The sequence below is a fragment of the Pelmatolapia mariae genome, linkage group LG7 (genome assembly GCF_036321145.2).
Source record: "Pelmatolapia mariae isolate MD_Pm_ZW linkage group LG7, Pm_UMD_F_2, whole genome shotgun sequence".
NCBI classification, from domain to species: domain Eukaryota; kingdom Metazoa; phylum Chordata; class Actinopteri; order Cichliformes; family Cichlidae; genus Pelmatolapia; species Pelmatolapia mariae.
The window spans coordinates 41,391,340-41,416,935 of NC_086233.1; the positions used below are offsets into that span (position 1 = coordinate 41,391,340).

Here is a 25,596-nt window from a genome sequence, read left to right on the forward strand (position 1 = left end):
ACGCTGCCTGTCTTCTTGATTTATTTGTTTATTTATCCTAAAAGAGTTTTATTGCTATACATTTCTGTTTGGAAATTCAACCGAGGTAAATATTTTAAAGCTGAGTTTGATTGGTTAATTTTGTCCTAAGAAGTTTTGCTTTACTTCCCCACACTTAACAGTTAAAACTGTTAAAAGTGGTAAAAGTATCGTGGGCCAGCTTGTTTCTTTAATATTCCGAGTGAATCATTTATATACAAACGCTGCCAGTTTATGCAGGTGTTATGCAAAACACATTCCAGGACACACTAAAGCTTTTATGAACTGCTTGTAGATTTTCTCCTAATAGAGTCACAAGGATTACCAAATAAATGACTGAAGAAGTGGCTGAATGTGCTGGTATTTTCAGTTAATAGGTCTGAGTGAGCTATTAAAAGCTGCTCACTAAAAGCTCAGATTGACAAAAGGAGCAAACTGCAAAACTCAGCATATGCACAAGGTACCTTGGGAAGGAAATTCAAATAGCACAGTTGATGCACCTGCGATTGAAGCTGTTCGTTGCCATCACTAATCTATCAGTGTAATTTCAGGTAACACAGGTGTTCAGACAGTATGTGTAAGTCTGAAGACTTCTGCTGGATTTGGTTCATAAGGTGCTTCTGTAAATTTTCCTAAAATATTTTGACACATTTCTAGCAGAATAATTTGAATAATACAGGTCGCTGGTTCGAGGGGCAAATTTCTTTTTGGGGTTGTGTTAGGAAGGACATCTCAAACCCAAATTAAAACATGTGAAGTCACTCACTGTGGCGACCAGGGAGCAACCAAAAGGAGCTTTACAAATAAATACATTTAGTACGTGTTTGTTACACAGTTATATTTGACATCGAGTCTTTAGCAATGTAATTGACAATGACACCTGAAGCCGTTTGAATTTGATATATTTGATTTCTTTTTCCCATTTAATAGAACAAAAATATTGTCAAGACTTGCATTGTCATAGCCTCCTGTTCAGGTTGAGCCCTTGTCACTTCAGTTTTTTGTAGCTTTATTTTGAAATTGCTCCATTTGTTCATCTTTTAAAAGCTCAAAGCTTTGGTTTAAATGGTTATAAGATGATACAATTAGCATTGTAACACTAGTTCATTACTAAGTAACAACATTTAATAACATCAGTCACTATGTACCACTGTGCACTACTTTCACTGTCCAACAAACAAAATATTTTCAGTCCTTAAAGGGTAAATTTTAAGGGATTAAAGAGCTGGCCTCTACATCCCTATTCAGTGAGATTACATTGCTGGATTTAAATAAATGTCCAACTGTGATGACGCTGGTTGGAAAACTTGATGAATTTGAAGATTACCCTTAGTATTTTGGGCCTAAACCAAAATAGAAAATGTGCTTAAACATGCCCAGCACCAGGGGAGTGGTTACATGTCATAGTCTTTACACAGCAATTTAAAACAAAAATGCAAAAAAGAAGTGCATCTAATGGTTGGAAGGATGCTTGAATGACTTGAACACATCAAACCGTAAGAACAAACCAAATCAATAACTTCTGTTATTTTTGACCTGAGTATTACATTAAAAAGCACTGATTTACCTTTTATTATTATGCCTAATGACTGATACATGAACAATATATTGTTTTTGTGGAAAGAAGATTTGATGAAGAAATCATAAATGGCCCCTTTTTTTTTACATAAGAGCTGTTCTACCAATCACACTGCTATTTAACTGCTTACTTGTCTCTTTTTTGAAAAATATGATTTCCCTGTTTGAGCCAGTTACAGGCCACACATACCTCCAGACCTCTTGATGCTGACAGATTTGTTCAGTTGCCAAAAGACTGATAAATGCAGGAGATTACTCGATAGCCTTTCATTTATGCCGTGTATATCTCCAGATACACACACACATACACAGTGTCAACAGGGTGTCTCTAAGAAAACCTAATATTGCTCCTTCTGCAAGCTTCGCTACTTTAGGTACACATCTGCCGTCACCCTTTAAATTGAGCTCATGAATTATGGATGTCTGTCCCGCTGCTTCAACCCCTAAACTGTAATTAGTTTTGCCCAACACTTCTCATCATGATACACTTTGTGAGCTGCAAGAACAGAGAGGGGGCAGGGTTGAGGGGGTGTGAATACATTGTTCCTTTAAGACAGCAAAACAGGAGACCGGAGGAGAATAAAGTGGAATGAACCAATAAGAAACCAGGGTTTGCAGAAGCTGTTAGTGACACCTTGACGAGGAGAGTAAGGCTTTGAGGGATAAAGAGGAAGGTGTGGTGGGACTTTTGGAGTGTGGGTGGGGGCTCTTGAGCTAGTCAGCAAATGCAGGAGACAGACTGGAGGGGGGGTGGAACAGAATAATGAAAGAAAGAATGTCCACGCGCAGAAGTGAGAACACAAAATTATTGCCAGGCTACTCACTGCCATTACAATGAGTGTTTATCCCACTTTTCTGAACGCCAATTATCTGTTCCCGCATGAATCATGGAGATCATTTAGACTGGTGGCGTGCGCAGAGCACCAGCAGAGCTCCCTCACGATACACACACGGTAGGAATGACTGAGTGCAGAGGTGCATTTACATGCTTTAGGCAGGTGAGTGTGTGCTGATTATTTTCACGATGGTGCTGCTGCGAATGAGCGACGTGGTTCGATTCTCTGCATGCTGCTCCATATATATATGTTATTCCCAGTCTCGTTGTCTTAACAGAGGAATATCCGAGTGCTCTCTGGCTGAGTGTCTTTCTATCTCACACTGTGCCTCTGCTCCCTTTCAAATTAAAATCCCTGATGTCCCTGTGGTGTTCAATATTCTGCTCCTCCACTCTGTAATTTCCTTTTGTTTTTTCCTCTTTTGCCACTGACATTGCCAAGATGTCATTATGTCTGATCCAGACGTAATAAGTCATCTGAGACATATGGTGCTTTCCATGCTGCAACAGTTAACCTGCATAGTCGTGCTGCGCTGTGCAGTGTTTGCCTGTTTGATGACCCAAGTTTTTAGTCTCAGAGTCATGTGCTCTGTTCATCAAATTAATTAATATGCCTTATATTACGTCCAACATTTACCTCTGCAAACATGGCTGGAGGCATAAATACAAAGCTGTATCATCGCGTCATATTTGTCTTGTCGTTCCAGTGAGGTTTCTTCACGTACCTCAAGCTCAGCCCCTCTTACCCTGAACTGTACTGGCTCATTCCATACATCGAAAACTTCATTTAACTTTGCAGAAGTTACCAAACAGGTAAACCTCGGCTGTCTCGCCGAGTCCTTTAGCAATAGCGATGAATTGCCTTCCTGGCCTGCTTGACTCTATTTCATACTATTGTCTGCTCATGGTGATTAACTGCCTGCGCTTGTGGCTCGGGTGATTTCTGCTTTGTGTTGAGAGCTGGGCTGCGGCCGGAGGACAGGCCTGTGAGAAGGGGACGGCTGCCAGGATTGGAGGGTCAGCTGATCAGCTCTGAGGTGCGGGAGATTTATGACCCCCCACAACAAAGCTGTGTCTGCTGAGGGACCATAAACCATAAATCAGGAAGAAGTGGGTCAGTTTGGGTCAGTGCTCATCTGCTTGCTGCAGATCTGCTCGCTGTTTTCCTAAAAGTGTTTTTTTTTTTTGTAGCTGACTTTGTGACATTATAAGTGACTTCCAGCCTTTGCTCTTCAACAACAAGGCCTGCTATGTTAATCGCAGTTTTATTTTCTCCGCTGTTAAATTCACTGATTTTTCAACTGTCAATCACATTTACTAATGAATTCCTGTTTTCTATTTTAAAAACCCATTAAGCTTCTGTAAGTGAATCACCCCTAATCCTTTTATTATCTCAAGCTATGTTAACACTGTTGGCCTTTAGTCTCTGCTCATCTTAATCATCCTAATTACACAATGTTTGTCTTTTAAGAGGGTGATGAGAATGAAATGGCATTGAGGCAGCGACTTGTTACTGATTGTACAAGAGGCATTATACCGTCCTCTGTCTGAATCCAGTCTGTTTGATTCTGATCGCTGGTTTGACTAGTTTTGTGATTTGTCTTCCTAAGGGCAGCTAAGGCCAAAGTGAAAAATTGATTTTCTGCAGAAGGATTAGTGGTGGGGTTATAGCTATAGGCATGCATTACATTGCAATGATTTATGCGGCATCTGCACACCAAAGCAAGCAAAACAAATTCTTTATTAGCAGTTGTATAAGACCTTTATTTTACAAAAACATGCACAGGCGTGGAGACGACTGTAGTCTTTACTGTCAAGGCAGTGGGCGATGAGTATGGGAATAGCAATGAATAACTTGAAGCTGTGTTTTCGAAGTTCAGACAGCTTGAGTAGGGAGATAAATAATCTCTGCCAGGAAGGACGGATCTTAATTTATTTGTGTCTGTATTGTTGCACAAAGAGGCATTGCAGACTGCTGCTGGAAATCAAACAAATGCAAATGCTGGCTGTGGAATGGAAATGACTGTGAAACATCAGAAGTCTCTCAGTATGACTGCCATAACAGCAGGGATTTGTACTTTTGTTTACGACAACACTGATAATATTTTCTCCCATTTTAGTTTGAACAGGAATTAAGCATGAATGCAGAGCGGGCTGTGTTAATGTTTTTCACTGTTATCCTATCACCTGACATGTTTACATTATGTATGGTATTGTCATGTGCATGTGTACGTGTTATGAGAAGAGAAATATCGAAAAAATGTTGCTCTAAATGAGTGTACATAACAAGTGTTGCTCATATCTTTAAAATGAAAAAAAAAAAATCCTTTTCCAAGCAAAATGTTAATTTTTAAATTATTTGAAAAGCTACTGAAATGATTAGAGAGTGAAGTTTTGCTGCTATTATAGCTTTTACTGTCAGAGTTGCTATAATGAGTAACACAAATGCCACAGCCAAGTCTCCAGGGTCAGCTATTTGGCCAGTGATTGCTTTATTACTGCAGTCCATTCTTATAGTTATCAGTAGTTTGGATGTAGGACTTTACTGGAAAACTGTTTTCTTGCCCATTAAAACGAATTCCCACAGCAGTTTAGCAGCATTATTATATGGTAATGTACAGTTCAAAGCTGCAGTGCTTTTATGACCATCTCAACAGTGAAGAGTAAATGAGAAAAACAAAATGGTAACATGTGCACTTGGCAATTTATCATTTTAATGTGCGTTCTCTGAATAGCACACTTGGCTTGTCCCTGCTGAACACTTTGGAACCTTAATCTGGTTTTAGAAGTAGTTTACATATTTCTCTTGGGTGTACTCTTTATTTCAATGTAAAGATCTGAATTTAACTCACCGACTACAACTGAAATGAAAAAAAAAAGAATACTGAAGGATTTTTTTTTCAACATAGCAGGAGAGTTTACGTTTAACGGGGGAGATTTTTCTGTCACTTATAATGATCATCAGACCACATTGAAAACATGTACAGCACTATGGAAAATTCTTGAGCTACCCTTTGTTTCTTTATGTTTTCCTTGAAAAATGGGAACTTGGTGCTGCAGTTTATTGAAACATGCAATCATACAAGGGAATACAATATATATGGCTAAAACAAAGTTGGTACAAGACTAATGAGCTTGAAAGTCAATATTTGGTATTGCCACCTTGTTTTTTCAGTATAACCTAATAATTTCCTTCGGGTTAATAAAGTATTCTGATTCTGATTCTGAAACTCTGTTAGACAAACTTTCTTCTCATTTCTTCAAGTAGTCTTTAGAAATAGATTCTTGAAGGATATTCCGAAGCTCTTCTTCAGATTTTGTCTGCCTTTTTTGTGTTCTCTGCCAAGACGATCCCACGCTGCTCTAGTAATATCTGGGTGGGGGCTGGGGCTGGATGTTCACAGTGTTTCATTGCGTGCATTTTCTATCCAGGTATGCCTTTACTGCATTGGCAGTATGCTGAAGAAAAACCCATTGCCAATCTGACATTTTCTAGATGGTATTACACGGTGGATTAAAATCTGATGTCATTTTTCTACAATCATAATTCTGCCAGTTTTCACAAGATCACCAACATCACTGGCTGAAAGCAGCCCCAAACCATGACAGAGCCTCCACTGTGTTTTACAAATAGTTGTAGACATTCGCTGTTGTACTTCTCTCCTGACTTCCTCTGTACATATTCAGCCAAAATGTTCAAATTTCGATTCTTCTTCCATTTCTTGTGGTATTTGGTATAGCTCGGGCTATTTCCTTTCCTTAAGAATGGCTTCTTGACAGGCACCATCCAACTGAGACCATTTCTGATGAGGCTTGAGTATTCAAAAATACTATTTTATGGCTGTCAAACATTGTTATCCTCTTGCCATTTTTCATGGGTTCAGCTAATGAAAGGGGACAAAATATGTTTTTTTGAAGCAGGCTGCTTTTAACAAAGTTCCCAATTGGTACTTTGCTATTTTTTCTGTTATGTGCAGACAAAGCACACCGGCTTGAGTTAGGTTACTTTTCTTGAACAATTCATAGGTCAGTTTTGTAAGTGGCTTAACAAGCAAGCAAAACATTCTTCTGAAAATGGTCAGGTACAAGGACTGCGCTGAAAACCAGTCAAAAAGCAGCAAATATCCAAAAACAAGCTTTGAACTTCAGATATCCTGGAGAACTATCGTTCAAGACCACATTAGAAGTAGCGGTTCAAAAATCTTTTGTACAATACTGTATATATACGGTATATGTATTACATAACATTCACAAAACTGTTGACTCTCCTCTGTACCTAGCAGGTTTCCCCCACAGAGCCTGGTGAGCTTGGAATAAAAATTTTTTATTGTGCTTTGAATTTAACGTCAGCCCTGCATCACTTCTATGGGTTTAATTCATAGAACATCATAAGGCATCATAATTTCTCCCCAGACAGCCTTGAATGAGCAATAATGTCATATGCAGCAAACTGATGGCCTTATGCTTAGTGGGAAATAAATCATTGTGCCATTTTAAAATTACAGTGTAAGACAGAGCTGCCAGTAGTCACTTATCTAAAGAATTTCAGGTATTTTTGGACACGTTAAAGCCATGCCTTTCCAAAAGGACATTACAGTGCATTCCAAATAAGTAGCTAATGAATTGAAGTTATTTTAATCACAATTTGTCCTCAGCTGAATGGATCAGATCGACAGGTCAGGTATTATGCACAGCACAAGACTTTAAAAACCTCTGCAGGAACTGGGAGATAAGATAAATGACTATAAAAGCCTCATTTCAGTACATTGCTGCACAATTGAGCTCAGATTTGCTGACAGATTTTAGCATTACTTCTAATGAAAGTGAAGCAGAACAAAAGGAAGGAATAGATGTAGCTCAAAGTCTTCATAGTTGTTATGCTGTGATTAATGGATTTCTGTTTTAACATTAAAATTAAATGTGAAACAGACTTTACCAATACTATGAAAACATTTACAATATTGCAAAAAAAATATTTGACGGGTAATGTTTGCAAGATTCAAATAATTATAGCTTATGCTAATTCAAGTGGTCTGAGTGGTATATGGGCTGTTTTTCGGTTTTAGAAAATCTAGTTGATGATGTGAGACTTTGGGCAATCACAGGTATTTTCAGAGCTTGTAAAGCAAGTATAAAGTAACAGCACAATAGCTATAGCTGAAGGAAATGTCTATATAGAAAAAGGATTCATTTTATTAAATATTAAGCAGGGTTTTTACCTGGAGCAGTAGGGATAGAATCAGTTATTTTAGCTTAGCTATTGTAATTGTCAGAAGTTTGTAACTAATTTCAGTCAAGGTCTTAATTTCTGTTTTATCAGTGCTGTAATGTTTCTGGCAGCCTTCAAGTATGTTGGTGTCCTATAAAGGTGTCCAATACTAATGAGTTGAAAGCACGAGTTTTGTTAATTTAGGCTAAATTAGCATTTTTCTCATTGCAGATTTTAAGGCAAATTATACTTCTCTGCTTGCCAAATTCTAGTCTGCTGCTGAAATAAACATTTTCGCTGCTCTTGAGTAACAGTGGTATTTGACACTTTTAAAAAGAACATGTTAGCGTTTCAGGAGCCAAAGTAATGCATTTTTAGCAAAAAGCTCCTCTTTCTGTATTGATTAGCAGTTTATCCATAATTTGTGTTTCAGCTTCACTGTGTTTCACTTCTGCAGCTCATTCAGCTTACATGAACCAAAAATGGATATAAACATGTATATGAAAATAGTTGACAGCAATGAATCTTGTTCTGTATCAATACTACTTACACAGCATTCACATTCAGTCCTCCCCCAAATCTATATTTATAGGTTATGAGTATTGAAAAACACACCGGAGCACTTTCAATTAAAAAAATACCAGTTAAATCTTGGCTGACTTTCCACCTGTTAATACAGGATTAGATGTAAATATTTTGTTTTTATAGGATGTTTTTTCTCTACTTCTCTTTTGCACATACACCTTCACAAATATGTTAATTGATTGTTGGACTGGCCAACCTTAATGTGCACTATAATGCATACATATAACGCAGATAAAGCAAATATCTGCCTTCACACACATATGATGTCGGCCCAACCTATGCAGCTACAACAGCTTCAACTCTTCTTGGAAGGCTTTTCACAAGGTCTAGGAGTGTGTTTATGGGAATTTTGACCATTCTTCCAGAAGTACAATTGTGAGTTCAGACACTGATTGTGAAGGAGAAGGCCTGGCTTGCAGTTTGCACTCTAATTAATCTCAAAATGCTCTTTTGTGTTGAGGTCAGGACTGTGCAGACCAGTTAAGTTCTTCCACACCACACTCGCTCATCCATGTCTGTACGGAGCTTGCGTTGTGCACTGGTATGTGGTCATGTTGGAACAGGAAGCGGCCATCCTCAAACTATTCCCACAAAGTTAGGAGCATGAAATGTTTGAAATTGTCTTACTGAACCATTAAGAGCATTAGGAGTTTCTTTCGTTGGAACACAGGGCCAAAGCCCAACTCATGAAAAACGACCGCACATCACCACTGCATCTGACACGCTTGCACTTCATGATGTAAGGCTTGGATACAGCTGCTCAGCCATGGAAACAAACTCCATGAAGCTCTTAACACACTGTTCATTAACTACCCTAAAGGCCACATGAAGTTTGAAGGTCTGTAGTGACTGACTCTGCAGAAGGTTGGCAACCTCTGCACACTATGTGCCTTAGCATCTGCTGACCATGCTCTATGATTTTACACCTACCACTTCGTGGCTGGGTTGCTGTCATTCCCAATCACTTACACTTTGTTATAATACCACTAATAGCTGACTGTGGAATATTATATAATAGTGAGGAAATATCATGACTTGACTTGTTGCATGAGACATCTGATCACGCTGACATTAACTGAGCTCCAGAGAGCGACCCATTCTTTCACAAATGTTTGTAGAAGCAGTCCTCATCATTAGGTGCTTGATTATAAACACCTGTGACCATGGAAGTGACTGGAACACCTGAATTCAATGATTTGGATGGGTGAGCGAATACTTTTTACAATATAGTGTAGATGTGGAGACTTTGTTTCTGTGACCACAACAAATTGGTATGTTCAGTAACAGTACCTTGACCGCAGTAGGTTATAAATGACATTTTTATAGTCTAACTGACTTTTTTATAGTCTCTATTTTCAGTGTTTGCTGCAAAGGAATGTTAAGACTGCGCCTCAAAATTCAGGCCATGTGCCAGCAGTTTTCCTTGGATGTGTATCAGCTCTGCTGGTTTCAGATGCAGGATTACTTTGCAGCACCATCTACCACTGAGGTAGTTCCTATTCCTGGGTTTCCCGTTGCCTTTGTATCCTGTGTAGGATAGTGTGAGCAGATAGAGACAGAGCAGCGGAATGAATGGGCGGCAGAGGCAGCAGCGAGGTGGACTAGAGAGATTAACTGGGAAATTGACACTGACAAATCTCATACATTAAGGCTTCCTGGGAGGCAGGTATCGGTTGAATAGGTGGCAGGTACCATATCCCATAAATGGCACTGGGTTTCTTTAATGCTCGGCTCACAGCATGTAAAAAAGCTGAACCACCCTGTTGTCGACAGCAGAAAAGATAAGAAAGCCAGGTGTGCTCAGAGACATTTCATTTGACTAATGTGTTTACTGCTAGAATAATGAATAGAGTGAAGAAGATGAGAGTAATTAATTTGAGCTGTGCTAGCTAAATAACAAAGCAAATATGGGTAAAACTGTTTGATATCCCTTTGGAAGTGATTTTTTTTCTCACTTTCTTGCCTGTTTTAATGAGATAAAGCCAGGCTTCTTTGATAAGGAGTCCTTTTTACTGTTAGTAGCATAGTAGCCTTTTGATCTGTTCTAAGGGTATTTGTTCACTGTTTCATGATGAAAAGGATATAACCATAAACACAATTTACATTTTACACCCTAAACAATTAACTCCATTTTGGAAAAATAGAACTATGTATTGCTGTTTTCAAAATATGAAATGTAACATTTGACCTTAATAGGTCATCATTGTCCTACTCACACACTGTAATCCTTTTAGAAAATGTTGCTATTCTGTATGTTTCTTTCCTTCGTAAGAGTAAAGAGTCTCAATACTAAACATAAGAAAACCTCTTTGGCCTCTGCAGCCACAGTACTTGATGTTGACTGAGTGTTATTCCCAGCGACTTAACCCCGCTCAAGAGGTTCATGGTGTGTTCCTTCTATCTTTATTTATTTTGGACAGTGAAGTTGTTTTCCTGAAAAAGGACTGGTGCCCTTGCTGTTGCCTAGCAACCGCGTGAGTCCACGGACTTAGCATCTTGCAGGATCTTTCTAAATACCTTGAAAGTCTCCTCTTTAGGCGTGAGAAGAAAGTTTGAGTATTCATTATTGTGCATGACTAATGAAGTACCATTTACAATAACGAAAAAAAATTAGGCCAGTTGATAGTCGCATTATTCAAAGCTCACCACAGGTTTAAACGTGTGATTTCCCTTCACAATAAAAATTGCTGTGAATTAATTTTATTAAGGCTGCCAGAGTACATGTGTGAAGTTTTGTTTTTAAAGTGCAAGTCATTTAAAATGCTCCTTGCTGTATTAATAAAAATAGACGTCTTGTTTTCTAAGACCCATTACTATTATACAGAGATATTGTACAGCACTGTCTTGGTAGCAGCAGCATTGCATTGGCATTTTTTCCACTCAGATCGTGAATTCATCAGACTTTTTACTGTTAGCTGTTAAATATTCATGGCGCTGTTGTGTTGTTAAAATAAGCCTCATTAGCACTTCCAGCCTCTTTTCAAGTTCCGCCTTTCTCTTGTCACTCTCAAAAGAGCAACACAAACATGTTATTCATCTCTCACAATCTCTGCACCCAAACTGGGTTAAAACATAACACCAAGCCTTTGTGTTGAAATCAGACTTGCTGTAATACTGTCACATGATATTTTCATTCTGTTATTTTATAAGAATATTGACTGAATACAGGGTGGATTTTTAAATTAATGTCACCATATGGTCTTAAGAGGATATGTGTGTATTCCTAATATAATATAACCATTTAACCTGAGCACATTGAGATTAGGATTTAACCTACTACAGTACTGGGATGCTACAGCAGGTTGTAGCCCCCTGTATCCTACGGATGCTAAGCATAGTAATACAAAAAAAATATTGGACAGACATTAAGATTGATCCTTGGACTGCCCTGTTTTAATCCACCGTTTGTTTTTGCACTCATCAAAATGACTGAAAAGAAATTCTGACATAATGAGCCCAAAAAATATATTTGCTTTAAATTGAAACAGTTTAGTTAAATATTATTTTAATAATTGATTTCAGTACTTTGTGTCTGTTACTCCACCATCAGTCCTAGCTATAGTAGTTTTATTTCTTTTTTATCACCCCAAAATTCACTATATGATGAATAACCCATTTTAGGAAAAGTCATACATAAGAGATGATGGAGTTTTATTCTAACAGAGTTACATCACTTTTAAAATGCCAAGAGGTCAAAATTACCCCCTTGGTAGTTTTAGTTTTCAGCCACTGTAGATGTCCAGATGGATTCCTCTAATGCAACCTTCTCATTTATGTTTTTAGTTGACATTAGTTATAAAAGTTTAATATTACGTGTAGTTTTGGAATTGTGTAGTTTTGCACCTGTGGCTTTGATATCATTGTTTAGCAGTGTGTGAATCTGAAGCCTGTTATTGAGTGTACAATTAGAGAGAGACAGCAATAAGTATGTGGGTAATGACTATCCATTACTTTTTAAAGGTTTTACTAATCCATCTGTTGGATACTGTGCAAACTCTACAGCTCCACATTTGTTTCATTAAGGACAGATTTGGTATTTTACACAGTTACACATGCACTTGTCTCTTTAATAGTTGTTTCTGCTGGAGAGGGGCTCACCTCACTTAGAGGCTTGGTGCACCCATAGGCAACCTATTAACATCCACTTTATCCGCCCTTCCATATTTCATGAACTAGTTCATCAAACTTTAATGCAGTTCTGCTTCTCTCTCTTTTTTTTAATGGAAAGCCTTGTCTGAATTGAAAGCCTCACCTATAAGTCGTTTGCTGGAATCTTTACCACAGTTCAAAGAGGAAATTATATATATACTCTTTTGAAGCAAGGTTACTTTTCACCTCTTCATGTGCACACTGTCAGTGGCTATCTAAAAAATTGGGAATGGATGGATTATGGCTTGTGAAAGAACATGTTTAGAGATGTGAAATGATTTCACAAAGCCAACAACTAGCTGAAAGAAACTGATGGGCCAAGCACCAGTGGTTTCTCACTCTCCATGGACATGGCATTCAAGCTGCTATGCCACACCAGAGTATGTCTGGGATAATGTGCTACTCTCAGATTGTTGGAGTCTTAATGAGCCTGTGGGACACACGATTAGCCTGTGCCCAGACCTGATATCCAGTAATCAGAGCCAAGCACCAGTAGATGAATAGAAAAAACTGGAGAAGATTGGAAAGGACAAAAGTAGGCCCAGTATAGATGTGTGTGTCCATAATATGTGGGAAACACTGCTGGTTTTTGAGCGTTTTTTGTGCTGAAGCAAAAATGCATTTGCCACTGAATTATTGTGTGTGTGTTTGGTGGTGGTGGGGGCGGGGGTTGTCTCCAAGACCGTTTTATTGTGAATGAAAATGATTTTAAAAGGGTGCACTGAATACGGCAATCACTATGAACAAACTGCATTTATAGCTTTACTGTATGCTACTGATGATTTCAGTTCGACTCCAGGTCAGTGTGCTGTATTTTGAAATGATTTTCCTGGTAGCAGAGCAAGGGCGGACACGTAGTCTGGAAGTCTAAGAGGTGTTGGGCTTAGTTTATGGTCCCTGCATTCTGGTTACCTTTGATAGCAGTAGTAGTAATTATTAATTTAGTTTTTAAATATTGTTTTGGTGCTAAGTAATATAACAGATTATTTGATAAGTGATTATTTGATTTGTTTTCAGCGATAAAGTAATTGTCTGCACATACTCTATCAACTGTCACTTTAAAATAATATCTTTGGATTTGGACAAACCTGTATAAACGACAATGCAGGTTGTTTGTTAGTCCATTTGTCTCGTCAGATATACTGCTTCCCCTGTCGATTATGGCCAGTTAGAGTCAGTTAGGCAAGTAAAGGCATGCTATAAGCGGATTAGCTGTAAACCAACTGGGACTGAAAAATATACGCCCACAATGAATAATTGAGAGTTTAATGAGACGAGGCAGAGCTAAAGAAGTGACCTAGTTGGTGGTTAAGTGAGTAGGGAAATGGCTACCTCTTTGTTATGCATAAATTAGAGAGCCATACCTCAGTCATATGTCTCAGTCAGTGTTTAGTTTACTGCTTACTCTTTTTATTCAAAGAGAGAGTCGATGAGTTGGGTTAGGAAAAAACAATAACCTAAATGGCCCTGCCTAAATGGAGTCTACCATCTGCTCTGGTAACCATGGCATGAGCTAGGACAATAACTGAACTGCCAAAAACACTATTTACATAGCAGCAGCAATAGGAATCAACAGACTTCATTATCCATTATTTCAGAACGATTTTATCCTTTTCACAACTTGACAGTTTAGCTTACTCCTTGTTTTGAAGATTTGATGTGCATTTGTTCTTGCTATTAGCAAATAATCAATAGAACATAATGAACAAGGACAAAAATGTTCTCATGCCATTTACTGAGCTCTGGATCTTAAGAAATGTATAATCTTGTACATCGCAAATAAAAATTTCACACCATAGTCAACAGAATCACTGAATCAATAACAGCATTTTATTAAAAAAACCACGATCACATTTTTTTAACCAGAACTTTTGTTGCTAAAGAAAGCTTTTAGGTCCGATCACAATGAGATCTCACATGGCAGCAGATCTTGACAGCATGTTAGCATGTCAGCATGTCAGTAGTCAGAAGTTGAGTAAACCAATGCACGTATTCCTATAACAGAAAACTCCTGGCCCTTGTTGAATATTATGCCATGTGACTATTAGTAGTCTGCTTAGTAGTCTGAATAATTAAGGTGATACTCTCAGTGAGGTTGTATTGAACTATAGTTGTAATTTTTCTTTCGTATCCAAGATACAACTTGAATGGAAGATTAGAGAAGAAAATAAAGGCTCTTTTGGGATATTAAGAAGCAACCAAAGCTGCAAAAGTGTTTAAAAAGTATTCATGACTCAGATTCTACATGAAGCATTAGAAAATCTTCTGATTCTGCTGTTCCTGCTTGGTATTTTTATCATTCATTGATTCAACATTCAACTAGTCTCATCAGATCATTTGACCAGTGAATTTACAGATATAAATACCTAAACAAATCTTAAAATAAAATACTCTGGGATAGAATAGAAATTTTTATTCATACAACCAAATTTTATCCGTGCATGTAATCGGGCATGTTTGACTTTGCCAAAATCAGACATGTAATGTAATTTATTTGCAAAATATGCTTTCCATTAGATAAAGGTATGCCATGGAGGGATGATTGGGTTTTAAGATTTGAAGTTTCTTGTTTCAAAGTTTCTTAAGTTCCCTTACAGCTTTATTTGAGATTTTTGACTGTGTGTGTGTGTCTCTATGATGCTCTTGTGTAAATTTGACTAGAGAGCCAGGCTTTGTTGTAATTTTTAAAGTGGTTTTGACCAATGAAACTCCAGGCTTTCAAGAAGTTTTTCTTTTGACACTAACTACTTTTCTGCTCATTTGAAGACCAGTCTTTGTACCTGAACATTTTTAGAGGAATGCCACTTAACAATGACTTATGCAGACCAGCCACGTGTTTATTCACGGACATTAAAAATACCATAATATAAAACAAAATAAAACAATATAGCCCAGTGGTGGGACATGGTTCCAACAACAGCCTCTTATGTTAACTGGCAACTAATTGACTCTCAAGCCATACCATTATCTGAGGTTACATACTAAACTTATCACGGCTGGAGACATGTGGAGTGGCGAGAGAAAGGACCCAAGTGCAGGCACTGACAAATGCTTATTGCGAGTGAGCTTTATTCACTGTGGGGAAAACAAAAGCTGAACATGGCAGCGACTAAACTAAAACAAAACCCAAACTGGGTGAAACTAAAAAATTATACAAAGGAACAAAAGCCTGGGACTAGAAACCTGCGAGATGAAACAAAAACTTGAGATGGGAACATGGAGGCTGGAACATTGAGAAATACAACGAATGGAACACAGATGAACCTGCAACACACAGAGGAAGACACAGTGCTTAAATACAGGTGAGGATGGGGAACAGGTGGGAACACAGTTGGGGCAAATTAGACATAATGAGACAAAGGAAGCAAGCCAGAATACACTGACATAAGACAAAGACTATCAAAGTAAAACAGGAAACATGAGACATTCGCAAAGACGCAGACTCAGAGACACGGACTTGACACAGCGACATGACTGACTGGATATGAAACATGCAACACAGGGAAGACACAGTGACCGAAACTAGGAGCTAGAACTACAAATATAAAATGAACAGAAAACCACCAACAAAACCAAAGCCATGAATAACAAATAATCAAGGAGTATAACTTAAACGCAAAACACTCGGTCACCAACCCAGGATCATGACAAAACTAAACTACACATACATCTTATCTAGTAACTTTTACTAACATCTGATCAATATTGTAGACATAATTACAATAATTACAATTATTAAATAAAATATTTTCCTGTTTGGAATAACAACTACAATCTACAATAAAACGAATATGGCTATTCAATCCCTTCTTCAATCACTTGGTGCTACTGGGAATCTTTAAAAGGGCACTCAGGATACCTGAGGACTCTTTTTCTGGCACACCATCAAGAGAAAACACAGGTAAGGCAATCTTGTCCTCAACTTATGATATACGGTGTCTCCCCTACCCATTAGGTTACACATCAGGAAAGAAAGGGGACCGGAGGACTGGGGGGAACCAGCACCCCAGTCTGCCAATCCAGAGGTGCTGCCCCTCATCTCCACTCAACATTGTAGAGGTGTGTCAACCAAGACAGCCCTACAACATCCAGAGCCTTCAGGAACTCAGGTGGACCTCATCCACTCCAGTTGCTGTTCAATCAAGGAGTTGTTTAACTGCCTTAGTGACCTTGCTCCTGGAGATAGGTGAGTCATCCCCTTCGTCCTCGACTCTACTTCCTCCATGGAAGATATGCCAGTGGGATTAAGGAGGTCCTCAAAGTATTCCTTCCACCTGACAATTTCCTCAGTCAAAGTCAGGAGGTAGAGCACTTCTTTCTCCTCCTGAGTTGCCTGATGGTTTGCCAGAATCTCTTCAAGGCAATCCGAAAGTCTTTTTCCATGGCCTCTCTGAACTCCTCCCACACTCGAGTTATTGCTTCAGCCACTGCCCAAGCCGCTTTCCACATGGCCTGTCGGTAGCTATCAGCTGCCTGATAGGTAGTCCCACAGGCTAACTAAGCCCGATAGGACTCCTTCAGCCTGGTGGCTCCCTTCACCTCTGGCATCCACCATTTGGTTTGGAGGTTACCACCACGACAGGCATCAACCACCTTGCGCAGCTCAGTGCAGTGGCTTCGGCAATGGAGGTTCTGAACATGTCCCCACTCTCCCTCGGAATGCTGTTGAAGGTCTTCCAGAGCTCTGCTGGATATACAGTGGTCCCTCGTTTATCACTGTAGTTATGTTCTAAAACTAAGCCGCGATAGGTGAGATCCGTGAAGTAGCCAATTTCATTTTTAACAATTATTATAGATGTTTTAAAGCTGTAAAACCCCTCACTACACACTTTATACACTTTTCTCAGACAGGCATGAACATTTTCACACTTTTCTGTCTTGTTTAAACACTCTCAAAATTCAACCTTTCCTAGAAAAATAAGTCCAGTATTATAGAATCAAACCAAAGGCACCCACAGGTTCCTTTGACGGTGCAAAATAGTTCATCGACATTGTTGTGTTTTTTGGGGAGAAAACTTGCAAACATACAGTACAGCACTTCACACTGCTAGCAACAGAAGATTTATGTAATTTTAACAAGCTGAACGCATTCTGTACTGTACAGGACCACAGCATGAGATTGACTGACAATGGTCTACAGCCAATCCGGACACAGAACACAATGCGCTGTAAAAAAACAAACAAACAAAAAAAAAAGGCGTGCAAAATTGCACACACAAAAAAAAAATCCTCGAAACAGCGAGGCTGCACAAGGTGAACCACGTTATAGTGACTATGTCCATCTTCCTCTGCTTGTTCACCACTACTATGTCTGGCTGGTAAGTCATCAACAGTTTGTGATGTCCTGGAGGTCCTACAGGATCTTATTCCGTCATTCTCGACCACCCTATTGGGCATGTCCCATTTTGACCTCAGGACTTCACAGCCATATTTAACACAGATGTCTCCGTATACTATGCCAGCTAACTGGTTATGGCATTCCATGTATGTTATGTGCTGGATTCTCTCACGGGCAACTTTACACAGCCTGCAGCTGGGGTCTTGCCTGGTGTGGTAAATCCCATCCTCTATCGATCTTGTCCTGAGAGCTTGTTCCTGTGCTGCCATGGTTAGTGCATCTGTGCTGTCTTTCAGTCCAGCTTTGTCCAGCCACTGGTAGGATTTCTACATATCTGACACTTTTTCTGTGTGCCTGTCATACATACCGTGCAGGGGCCTGTTCTTTCATGATGGTTCTTCTCCTTCCTCCTCTTCTTTCTCATGTTTCTTCTGCCTGAGGTATTCTCTAATTGCATGGTTGGTTGTGGCCATCTTTCTGATGTACCAATGAATCTTTGTTGTCTCATCCTGGACAATGGTTCTGACACTCACCAGTCCACGTCCTCCATATTTTCAGTTAGGGTACAGTCTAAGAGTGCTGGACTTGACTTGAAACCCTCCATGCATGGTCAGGAGCTTCCTTGTCTTGATGTCAGTGGCTTCTACCTCCGCTTTGGCCACCTTATTATTATTCCAGGGGGTTATCTGATTACCAACAGAGTGTAGGTGTTAACTGCCCGAATCTTGTTCTTTCCATTCAGCTGACTCCTCAGGACATGCCTTTCCCTCTGCAGGTATTTGGCAGTTGCGGCTTTCCTAGAGGCCTCTTCGTGGTTCCCACTTGCCTGTGGGATTCCCAGGTACTTGTAGCTGTCCTCAATGTCTGCAATGCTGCCTTCTGGAAGTTCAGTCTCCTCAGTTCTGACTACCTTCCGTCTCTTTGTTGTCATCTGACTACAGTTCTCCAGCCTGAATGACATTCTGATGGCATACAGCTTGATGTCATCCATGTAGATGAGGTGGCTGCTGATCACTACATTCTACAGTCGGTATCTGTAGCAAGTCTTGTCAATGATCTCCCTGAGGGGGTTCGGGCCTATGTAGAACAGCAGTTCGGATGGAGTATCACCTATATAGATCTCGCACTTCATGATGATTTGTCCAGTTGGCTTGAAGTTGTTCACTAGTGTTGTTCCCCACATCCCCATTAATTTACTGATGAAGACTCTTCGTGTCCTGTTGGTCTTTTACACTACGAGGCATTCCAGGGTCCATGTGTGGAGCACTGAGTCATAGGCTTTCTTGTAGTTAATCCAGATGATGAACAGGTTGGTCAGTCTGGTCTTGCAGTCTCGGTCTACTGCTCTGTCTACTAGTCTGTGGTAGATAGAGCTCATGTATTGAGCCATGTTCCTGTCCATCTTACCCACTATGATGTCTGACAGGAGCTTCTATGTGGTACTGAGGCAGGTTATTGGACGGTAGTTGGATGGGTCAGTCCCGATGTCCTGCCTTCAGTTAGCCATTCCGGGTGTGCCTCATCTATTATCAGCTGGTTCATGTGTGCTGCCAGGTGCTCATGGAGTGCAGAGAGCTTCTCCGGCCAGTAGGCATGAATCATGTCAGGGTCTGATGCTGTCCAATTCTTCATCCTGGAGACCCTTTCTTAGATGTCTGCCACTGTGATGGTTGCCCGTAATGCTGCATTCACGTCTTCTAGTAGACCTTCAGAGGATACTTCACATAGTCTTGGTAATGAGCTATGGAGGGTTCAGGTATCCAGCTTTCTCATGATCTTATCTTTCAGGTCACCTGCTCTCGCACTCCACAATCCTTCTGTTGTACTTGAATCTTGGTACCCAATCTCGGGTGGAGTGAGGCTATCTCTCCCCCCCAAGCTGGCGTCCTGGCTCCCTCTTGCCATGGCATTTATATTGTGCATTTGTTAGTACCTCATCTATCTCAGCTGTGATACAGATTCTTTCTTCTGAATATTGAAACACTGAGTTACGAGTTGTTTTTGCCATCTGTCTGGCTGTTTGTTATTGAAGATTCCATAGGTCCCACAGCCTCTTCCTGTAATGCCTTCCACTGGGGTTATTTGCATAGTAGCATTGCAACAGCACCCTGCTGTCATCTCTTGCCCACTTCTGCCTTCATGTTCCAGTAGCCCATATCTCATCAATGTGTCCTGGTTCCTTATCACCATACAAGGATCTTGTTAATCCCGGCAAAGTCCGACCCAGTGTGGCTTCAGTTATCTCTCTCCTGCTCATATCCGAGGCTTGGTTAGCATGGAGGGTCTAACTAACCACCATGGGAGATGTCATGTTAAAATGCTCCATAGCTGCTGATTCTTTTACAATTTTTTGCCTTTTTGGTTGTTCCATAATCTGTCCCATAATCTGTTAATTAATGGTGGCCCCAGACTTCTGCATAGTCTGATTTCACAAGTCATTGCCAGGTTAAAATAGAAAATTTCAGTTATTGGTTGATTAGTGCTTTTGTAAGAATGAACATAAATGACCAAAATGACCAAAACCAAAACAATTGTCTGTTCAGACATCCTGTACTTTGAATACATAGAAAGTATCTAAAAGTATGTGTCTTTATCTGATACTTTTTGTCTTTATCTTTTTTTCATCAGACTTAAGACATCAGTATTGGTTTTTTTACACTTTCTCACCAGCATTGATAAAAGTTGCCTCCCATGCACCTTTTAACACCCCACTCTTGAGCAAACTGTCATTGTCACCCACCTTGTGGTATGTTTTTATTTTCCCAATATCCCTCTATAGGCTTTAACCATTTATATCATTTATAGGCAATATGCGCAAGCACGCAGACATTCACACAAAAGTGTCCATAGGGAACTGAAGACAATAGCAGTTAAATGATCTGGATTCCTCCAGGACACAGTGGCATTCAATCACCGGAGACAGTCCAGCCCCAAGAAATGCACACAATAATAGCACATTATGGAGAGGAAAATGGAGAAATATACAGGGCTTCACAAACAACAGTTTGCTCTGATTCCATGATGCCCTCCAACTACCAGTATAACCCATTAATTATCATTGTGGACTCATAACATGGTTGATTAGTGCCTTAAATGGGCTCTGCAGCCACGGACCCACAGTTGTTTGTACAGTAAAATTATGAACACAATGAAAAGTGTGGCAATAGTGGTGATTGATGGTGTTCTTTTTCTTTGAGTCTGTTCATGAATCCGTTAGTTTTCAAATGTGCTTAATGTAAAATTGAACTGGAGAATTCTTTGAAAAAAGGAAGAAAAAAAAGCTAACGCAACTTAGGAATAAAAAGGCCATAAAATATTGCAATGCACCATGCTTAAAATAGTTTTTTCTCCATGCTGTGCATTGGGTCATTAAAATATAATATTAAATTTATACAGAACTCCAAACAGGCAAATTTGATATTATCTACTTTATTTTGTTTCTTTTGAAACACTGTTACTTTGCCCATCTTCATGTTTTATATTTCTAGATTTTCTAAATAAAGTTCTCTTAACAGACAAAGATGCTGTTTATTGATGAACAGGACTCCTGCTCCTGCTGGTCTTTCCATGCCACTGACCACCACCTTCTGAGTGCCTCCTTACGCCTCATTGCTTCCTTGTGGTCCATGGTGTGGTAACTGGCATGCCACTTCCTCTCATCCCCATATCTACCTGTGGGGTGATTGAAACAAGAGTGAGCTCTTGTCAGGGCCTCGGCCACCATGTAATTGAATTCTTCCTTGTTTCACAGAGTGCAACAAAGCATAGCACTGGATAGAGGGTAAATATACTCAGCACTTAGAGGCAAACCTAGATGACTGTTCAACAACAAACAGTACAACAAAAGGGTATTGCTTGGCATCATTTACAGACTTGGTGTTACCTTTAGAGTAAAACACTGAAATAGGGCTGGCAGAGATAGTAGTATAGTAGTGACAGGTATAAATCAATAGTCAATATAAATAAAATAGCTTTTTCTGTCAAGCTTAAAATGTCATTTTTACTCCTAACTGAAGTTATACCTTTATAGTTAATTTAGATTTTAAATATTTGTTTTCTGTTCTGTCAGAATTTGAACATGATAAGTGTGCTGTAGAACGTTACAGAACAGTATTTTAAATAATAAAATTAGGTATTAGTTATATATAATAAACAAAATCCTAATTCTGGCTGGTCTAAAGTGTGAAGTCTTTCTTTGGTCAGTTTCACATAAATAACCTAAATATGAATACAAAATAAAATCACACAAAAAATTGTACTGTGTTAAATTGTTGGAAAACTACCCCCCAAAGAAATTGATGAAATCTTTCTTTATATATCCTCATAAAAAATTCAAGAAGCTTTCAAATGTAAACAAAGCAGAATATTAACAAACCTGAAATAGTCACTCAGCCGTGGTCCGCTTTTGCTCCAAGACAAAGAATAAATTAAATTTAAAAAAATAAATAAAAAGACAGCTATTCAGTGGACTCTGCACACCATGTGTAAGTTGGAAAGGCCATCAGAAGAGAAATGTTTGTAGAGTTGGTAACAACATTTAATTAATTTAATCAGCCTGCTTAAATGAGACATTTTTGCCTGTGCTTACTAGGATAATGTATTTTGCAATACAGTAGGCTGTTAGATTTGTGGTTTCACTATGTCTCTTTTTTAATACTCCTCTTAGTTTCTGAGCCATGTAAAATCATACTATGCAGCTTTGGGCAACAGAAAAAATAACCCTTAGGTATTGAAAGTATTTATTATCAGCTACTGACTATAGAAACCCTAAAAATGTGATAATGTGATGACACTGAGTTGAATATATAAATGAGTAAGTCTGCAATCATTTGTCTTCTAATTCAGCTGTATTTTAGATGTACAGTAGATCTACAGTATGTATATGTAAAGGTTTAGTTAACATTCTGCAACAGCTAAGGTCATACTCACAAGCAAAGTGACCTTCAAAGTCCAGTTTGTTTGTCTACTATGATCTCTGTGTGTCATGCCCAGGCACAGTAAAGCAAACTGTGCCCGGTCGGGTAGGTAAGCCACGGAGAGCTTCAGTTGCACTAGAGCACATAGATCATATAGTGTGATCGCTACTCCACAAATTCCTAGACAACAGCTTCCTCTGTGAAAACTGATGAGATTGGTAAATAACAAATCTATAGTACATATGAGAGGATGGAGCCGCAAAGTGCACAAAATCATGAACTTGACTTTGCTCAGCACGAGGCCTTTTCAAGTGTGTATACACGAAGAGAGAGACAGAAAGTGCAAGAGCGACATGCATACTTGGCCTGGAAGAAGTAGAAGTAGCGCGATCTTAAAATGTTCCCATTTCAGTCGTTAAGGGCTGTGTGAGGCTTACGGGCAAGTGGCAAGAATAGACAATGGTACAAACAAATTGAACAAAGCAACTGTGCCTAGTGCGAGCACAATTACAATGCGGTCTAGTCTTATCTTTGCCTAGTGGGAAAGTATGTATCCTTTGTATGTTTTTGTAAAAATAAAAAAAGGTTAGATGAAAGCACAACTCCAATTTTCAGAAGGGAAAATGGTACTATATTGTCAAGCCTGCTTCAAGGCATTGCATATGTCATTTCACCCAGGCGGGAGACAGGAGTCATTGGCCTGTTTGCTGTTGGCTAATCTAAAGAGATGGATTCTCAGTGTGGGTCTCACTCTGGCTACTGTGCTTAATGGGTCTGACTCCCCAGGACATCGTTTCAATCTAAAGGTCACCGTGGTCTTAACTCTAACTGAGCACCTCAAAATCCAGACTAATTTGCTTCTGAACCATACTTCCCACTATACTTGAGAGGGTCATTTTCTGTTACAACTTTTGAAGTATTTCTGAGGACATTACTATGATCTTCAATATATGAGCGGCAATACCTTAAAAGCATTTAGAAACAATATCTTTATTAGAATGATAAGTCAGGACATCTTATACTTTTGGTTCATTTCCAGTTGTTAAGTCCCCTTAACAACTCTGACCTGTCACTAAAGTACAGCTGATTTCACTACTTGGTCATTGCATTACATTACAAAAACAGAAATAATTTAATTAATAAATCAGGTAGCACTGCCTGAAGGTTGTCAGTAAGACACAGTCCAGTCTGGTAAGTTCAGTGTTAATAAGATTAAATTATTAAAAAATAAATGAAAGTTATATAATAGAAACAGTCGCTGTTCGAATTACTGACCACTGATTTGTCAAATCAGCATACCATGTGCAAATTGTTAAGTCAGACTGCCGTCAGACTTTGTCACTTGTATCAGAATTATGGCATGAGGTGTAAATTGCCTTTATCTAGTATAAAAAGGATGAATTATGCAGAGACAGTGGCTTAATGAGCAATAAACAGAAGAAGAAAGAGAAATGATTGTCTTCTCCACTTGCTTATTATTTTAATCCTACTTCACTGAGGAATTCAGAGAGCACTTACTTTGTGGTCAAAACTTATGTGAATATGATTCATTACATTTTTTTTCTTAGAATGCAGATGAACAAGAAACTTTATAGGGGAGCTTTCGAAATTCTTGTTTATTACTTCATTTAATACTGTGTTATGTCACTAGGCAGTTGGGAGCAGGAACAACATTAGGTTTTGTTTTTCGCTGAACGGCAAACAGAACACGTACTTCATTACTTCATTCACTTCAAGTACTTCATTGGAGGAGTATTTATTTTCTCTTAAACAACAGTCTAGCCATGTATTATTCCTGGAAGTCTTTTCTTTTCAAAAAGACCAAAAATAAACAATCCTAACTTGGTTGGTTACTTTGAAACTCGACTGTACTGTACAGTTGGGTTTTCCCCTTGTCAGTATGTTGGTGCACTGCTCTTCTTTTAGAAGTCTCCCACTGCTTGGTAATAGAACTCAGCTGCTTTCTGCCATGTTTTGGTTTCATGCCACCTCTAAGGTGACATGTGGCTTATAAGGCCTCAAATAAAGGTCTAACAGAGTCCACTTGCCTACTCTAATTTATCTAAGGGATTTCTTGTGCTGCATATATTTTGTTCCTTGAGCAGCCAAGCATTAAATTGCTTTCCATTGGGAACAGCTCGTATGCCGGGGTCGCCAAAGCTGTGGCTGGTTTCCAATGAGATGGTTTGGCAGCAAAGCCAACACTGTAATTAGGGTCACCCAGCTCTGGCGCTGCTGCAGGGGTAAAGGGTCTTCATGGTTGCATAGTGCATTTGAAAGTCACTACTAAGCTGGAGGATGATAACACATAACTTCTTAGATCATAAATCAACAGAACACTAATGTGGCATATTATCAAAACTTTTTTTCTATAAAGGAAAAAAACTTTTAAAAATATATGCATTCAGAGATAGGGCTGCTCAATTAATCGAATTTTAATCGTGATTACGATCTGGGCTTTCAACGATCATTAAAAATGACTGAGCCGATTATTAGCTCCTCCTCTCGCGCTGCTCCGTGTGGCAAATCGAGCGCACCTCTCTGCGTTTCGAACACGCGTCACAACAATTAAGAGGACCCGAGGGAAGCTCGGAAAGCTAGGAAAGCTAAGCAGAAGTTATTTGGAGAGGAGAGGATAATGGCTGCTGAAGAAAGAATGCCGTTAGTTGAAAAGAGAGGTAAAACGACTTAAGTGGTGTGGAAACATTTTGGGTTCGCGAAGTCAGACGTGGATCAAGTAGACATAGTGTGGAAACTTTGCTACGGTGTCGTAGCTGCACCACAGAGCAACACTACAAATTTATTCAATCATTTGAAGACCGCTCACAAAGTGACATACGATCAAACAATGAAGGAACATAGAGAAAAAACTCTTGACAACAGCTGCTTCATCCTCACAGACTTCCATTCACGCTACCCTGTACAACGCGACTAAATATCCCACCAGCTCCCAGAGACACAAGGAGAT

The 25,596-nt window shown here is 39.2% G+C and overlaps 1 protein-coding gene across 2 annotated transcripts in view; it reads left to right on the forward strand.

Annotated features, from left to right (window-relative positions):
• Positions 1-25,596, forward strand: part of mgat4c (mgat4 family member C) — a 113,715-nt gene that overhangs the window by 7,837 nt on the left and 80,282 nt on the right. The window contains exon 1 of one of the 2 annotated variants that reach the window (XM_063479125.1): positions 16,502-16,560. The exons of the other annotated variant lie outside the window; for it this stretch is intronic. The gene's annotated coding sequence lies outside the window, so the exon portion shown is untranslated. Of the gene's footprint in view, positions 1-16,501; positions 16,561-25,596 lie in introns of those variants that run through there. 2 annotated transcript variants of the gene reach the window in all.